This window comes from Belonocnema kinseyi, chromosome 10 (assembly GCF_010883055.1).
Source record: "Belonocnema kinseyi isolate 2016_QV_RU_SX_M_011 chromosome 10, B_treatae_v1, whole genome shotgun sequence".
Taxonomy (NCBI): domain Eukaryota; kingdom Metazoa; phylum Arthropoda; class Insecta; order Hymenoptera; family Cynipidae; genus Belonocnema; species Belonocnema kinseyi.
The window spans coordinates 26,462,302-26,468,265 of NC_046666.1; positions in this window are offsets into that span (position 1 = coordinate 26,462,302).

Below are 5,964 nucleotides of genomic sequence, written 5' to 3' on the forward strand. Positions count from 1 at the left end.
ATTTTTTTTATTGCATATATAAGAATAGAAAAACCTGCCTGCCCTTGCAAGTTGTCAAAACCGCTAAAAAAAACGTAAAATTGACCGCTTTTGAGCGTTGGAACCATCAGAGACATTATTTTTTTAATTAGTGTATGTTTCTTCAATTGCAGCTAAAGAAATTTCAGGCTTGACATATTAACTTTTTTAAAATGTGTGCATTGGACTCAATCCAAAAAATCATGTTTCCTTGCCATTCTCGAAATAATTTAAATTGAGCAAAAAAAAAATTTGGCGCTTTTAATTTTTTATTAATATTCACTAGCAAAACATGTACATCAAAAAAATTTGCTATAATTTTTGAAACAATACGAAAATTTTTTTGGAATTTTCAAACATTTGAATTTTAAATTCCAAAAAAGGGAACAGAAGATATTAACAGATTTCAACATTTATATAATTTTTTTACTTTTTTCGGCTTTCAACCCACAAAGATTTTCCGTTCAGCTCAAACGATTTCACTAATTTGATCATTTTCACTCCGTCCTTGTGTATATCTACCATGTTAAATTAAATGTGAAACGCTTCATTCATTATTTTAACAAATGAAACAAGTTTTTACAAAAAAGTTAAGCTTTAGATATAGATTTAACCTAATAGTTAAATTTTTATTCAAGAAAGATGAATTTTAAGCCAAGAACTTTTCCATGAAAAATAGCTATTTGTGATGCAAGTGCGCAAAATATGCGATTGCGAAGAGCGGAAGCCAAATGCTGTAATCGCACGAGAAGTAATCGCTTATGTGTACATGCATCACACCCTATTTTTTGGCAAAAGCCGCCCGAAAAGATTATTTAGCACATTTTTATTTTAACCTTTTTTCAATTAATTTACAGAATTCCACGAATTCCTTAAATTCCATGAATTCCTCGACTTCCCTGAATTACAAGAATTTTGTGAATTCCATGAAATGTGTGAATTCTATGAAATCCATGAATTTTTTAAATTCTGTTAAATTAAATTAAATTAAATTAAATTAAATTAAATTAAATTAAATTAAATTAAATTAAATTAAATTAAATTAAATTAAATTAAATTAAATTAAATTAAATTAAATTAAATTAAATTAAATTAAATTAAATTAAATTAAATTAAATTAAATTAAATTAAGTTAAGTTAAATTAAATTAAATTAAATCAAATTAAATTAATTTATAGTAAATTAAATTTAATTTAATTACATTAATTAAATTCCGCAAATACCATGAATTCTATGAATTCCGAAAATTCTACGATTCCCGCAAATTCCATTATTCCACGAATTTCGTGAAATGCTTGAATTCCTTGGATTCCATAAATTCCTTGATTTCTATGAATTCCTTCGACTTAAATATTCTTTCGTAGTTCTGCTTCCACCCTTCGAGTCCCATGAAATCCGTGAATTTCGCAAATTTGATGAATACTGCCAATTCCGGAAATTGGATGAATTCCTTTAATTCCATGAATTCTGCGAATTTCATGAATTCAGCGCTTTCCTCGAATACCATTAATTCTACAAACTCCATGAATTCTATGTATTCCAGAAATTACACAAATCCCATGAATTCATTCAATTTGATTAATTCTGTGAATGCCATGATTTCTGTGAATTCCACGAAATCCGTCTATTGATTGAATTCCGTGAAATCCATGAATTCTTCGGATTCGGTGAATTTATTCCTCTTAAATATTCTTTCGAAGTTTCACTTCTACCGTGCGTCCCGAGAGACACTGTTTTTTTTTAATATTTTAATTCTATTAGTTTGCCAGTGTTGCAAAAAAAATTTGTTAACAGAATACGGTAAATGGCCCAGTAGTCGTGACGCTAAGAGATTTTGTTTATTTGAAATGTGCAGAAAATTATGTTGGGTAGTATAATTTAAAAAATTGTTAGCATTTATTAAAACATGGAAATAATTCGAATACCATAAAAATATAGATTACAAGATTGTTAATGCCTGTTTTAATTTATAAATGATGAAAGGACAAAGTGCACTCATGTTTCAGTAATCGTGATTTGAAATTCGTACATGTCCGTATAATCATACGGTTTCGGCCCATTCTTCGTGCAAATAATGTACTTATTTTTAAATTGTTTTTTTAGCTATAGGAAATATAAAAAAACCAATTTTTTATAAATTATTCATCTTATACTTAAACACAATTACGAAATTGTGTGTTAAAGAATCAGACTTTCAAAAGTGGTTTTAGGTTATGTTGTATTGACGGTTGCCAAATCACTCACACTACCGATAACCACATGTTTTTTTTGTTAATTTGCATTTAATACAACTAAATAAATTATTATTAACAAACAATTATTCAGTCTTTTTTCATAATTTAATTAAGTTTCAAAAAGAAACGGAAGCTAAATTTAAAGTAACTTTTGGAGTTACTTAAAAATAATAACTCACTCGGTATGGGCAGAGTTGTGGTGGGTCTGGACGATCTCTTCTGTTTGCTTCTAAAATATTTTGTAAATTTCCCGCCTTGTGAGCTTAATTCTGTAAGATCAAATAACAATGGATCAATGCTTGATCATTGATATTATTACATACACTGATAGCAGGAGGTCTTAAGATTTGGAATATTCATTCGACAGGGGATTAGTGGCTAACAAAAAAAATTTTGTTTGTAGTATAATCCCCTCCTCCCCCTATTGAGTTCCCAGTGGGCACAAAGTTTAGCGACGTCTTTACGACATCGTTACGACATCTTTACGACAACCTTACGACATCGTATGTCCGTGTCGTTAAGGTGTCTTTACGATATCGTAAATAAGTCGTATGATCTGACGATGACTTTACGATATCGCAAAGATACCGAAACGACATGGACATAGGATGTCGTAAGATTGTCGTGAAGATGTCGTAACGATATCGTAAAGACGTCGCTAAATTTTGTGCCCACTGGGTTTGTAGGTGTATTTACAAAATTAAAAATGTCTTTTCCAGGGTCGTTTTTTGATCTTATTTTAAACTCAAAGTTCAGAAGACTTTAAACCAATTTTACTTGATTTCAACGAATTCAAAATAACTTTAAGATATTTCAGTAAATTCTATCGAATTTGAGTAAGGCTTTTTAAATTGTAGCTAGAAGTAAATTAAAATATTATGATTATTCCATTAATAATAACTATTAATAATGGCTAAAAAATTTTGGTAATCGAGAAATGGCAATTATTTTGTTTTTGTTTTAGGGGTCACCCTGAAAGGCTTGAGGAAAAAACATTTGTTTGCCCCTATGTCATAACCAGAATTTCTTTAATTCAAATAAAAATGGTTGAAATTGAATAATTTTAACCAAACAATCGAATTTGAAACTAAAAAGATTAAACTTTAATCAAAATCAGTTATAGTTTTAAGAAAATATTTGAATTTTTTTAGAAAACAGTTAAATTCTAATAAAAGGTGAAATTTAAATAAACAAAGAGGAACCGTTTGGCCCCATAGACGAAGGTTTAACAAAATAGATTAATCGCCAATTAAACAAGATGATTATTTATCAAAAGACTTGAGTTTTCAACATGATAGTTGAAAATTTAAAAAGAATCCTTGAATTTTATGCTTCAAAAATTAATTTACAACCAAATAGTTTAATTTTCAAGCAAAAAATAGAAGGCTTTAAAACAAAAGCAAGGCTAATTAAAACCACAAATTAGGGTACTAATATTTTATAAATGACAAAATTTGAAACAAGTAGATCGTTTCTACCAAGAAAGAAGAATTTTCAACAAAACAAAAACGATTAGTTATTTAACAATTAAAATAACCTTTTAACTAAAAAAGATCAACTTCCAACAAGTAAAAACTTAATTTGAAATTTTAAAAAGCGAAATTTCAACGGATTAATTAAATTTTCAACAAATTAATTAAACATCATCTAAGGAGATGGTCCATAAAATAATATTGAGAAAGTGGTTTAACTTTCGCCCAAGTTCAACTAAAATATTGTGAATTTCGAAATAGGTTGAATTATATCTACCAGCATAGTGTATTTGCAAGTCACGCCTCAAACTGAGAAAAAATATAAACATTATTCACAGACTTATTCGTTGACCTTTTCTCGTTTCCGCAATAGCAATATTCTTTAAACATACAATAACCTTAAGCTACAAGTATTTCGAAATTTAATTTAAATATCATGTAATGATTCAAAGTTTCCTATTATTATTTCTAAAAATTATCGTTAAAAATTATAGCATTTTTGTACACTATTTTATTTAAATTTAAATGTATTTAACATTAAGAAAAAATGCAAACTCTGGTAGAGATAACTTTGGATATATAAAATAGATTCCCAGTGGGAACAAAGTTTGGCGCCGTCTTTACGACATGGTTACGACATCTCTACGACAAACTTACGACATCGTATGTCCATATCGTTAAGGTGTCTTTACGACATCGTAAATAAGTCGTATGATCTGACGATGTATTTACGATATCGTAAAAATACCGAAACGACATAAAAATAGGATGTCGTAAAGTTGTCGTAAAGATGTCATATCGATGTCGTAAAGACACCGCTAAATTTTGTGCTCACTGAGTTTCTGCTCAAGTTTTCTAAACAATGAACACAGACTCCATCGAAACATAATTTCGTTCATATCACTCCATGTATTTTGCAACATTTATGAGAAGTCCCTAAACCTTTCAAAAAACTCACTAAGCTTTGCAGAAAAGCAATGATGTACTTATTTAAACTATTAATTTTTTTAACTTTAGTACCCAGTGGGCACAAAGTTTTGCGACGTTTTTACGACATCTTTACGACATCATTACGGCAACTTTATGACATCCTATGTCCATGTCCTATGTCCATGTTAAGCTGTCTTTACGATATCGTACATACGTCGTATGATCTGACGATGTCTTTACGATATCGCAAAGACAACGAAACGACATGGACATAGCATGTCGTAAATATGTCGTTAAGATGTCGTGTAGATGTCGTTACGATGTCGTAACGATGTCGTAAAGACGTCAACAAATTTTGTGCCCACTGGGTAGGCCCATTTTTCTCCTTTTCGTATGGAAACTTTAAGAATAAGATGTTTAATTCCGTTTTTAATTTTTAATTGAAAAGATTTCATCTTTCGTATTTAAAATCATAAAAATTCGAGAGTTAAAATTTTTTAATAATCTTACCTTGAACTCTTTTCATGAAAAATAATACAATTACTCCACCTTTGAATTTTAAATGATCTAATTTTCGAATTTCAAATAAAAATGGCTTAATTTTGAACGTTCTTAAATATTTTTTTTTGCAAATTGGCTGCTTTATTTATTAATTGTTTTTATTGCGTTATAACAAAAAAAACATTTATTTTGTAATTTAGTGTCAAGTAAAATAACTTATATATGAGACAGTTGAGCTTAATATTTTAATTACATTCTCATTTCTTCATAGCACACCTAAAATAATTTAAAAAATGATATTTTTTGATCCTGCACTTACCGATAAAATTGAGAAAAATCAAGACGATGAAAAACAGAGCAAGGATTCTGATTTTTCTCAAATATACGAGCAATTCTCTATGAAAGAAGTTTGAAAACATCTTGGCTAATAAATAATTTGATGTTCTGTGTATAGGCACTATTGTGGGAATTTTTATTTTCCTCTTTCTCAGCGCAGCTGTTCACCTAGATTCTTCTTATTGGCGTGGCTAAATGAGATGACAAATTTGAGTCAGCATCAAGTTATTTATTCTGTTATCAACTTCTTGCTCGTATTTTACGTTGTAACTTAAAAATCCGAATAAACACCCAGAAACAAGGTTTTCTGATAAGAAGGAAGTTAAATTAAAATCGAAGCGAAGTCTGCTATCTTATAAATGATTTTATGTATCGAAATCGGAGGATGAATAAAATTCACAAATTAGAATGAGATTTCCAAATTCTCTCCGTTCCGGCTTATTAGAGACGATTGCATCACGAAAAAAAGGAAA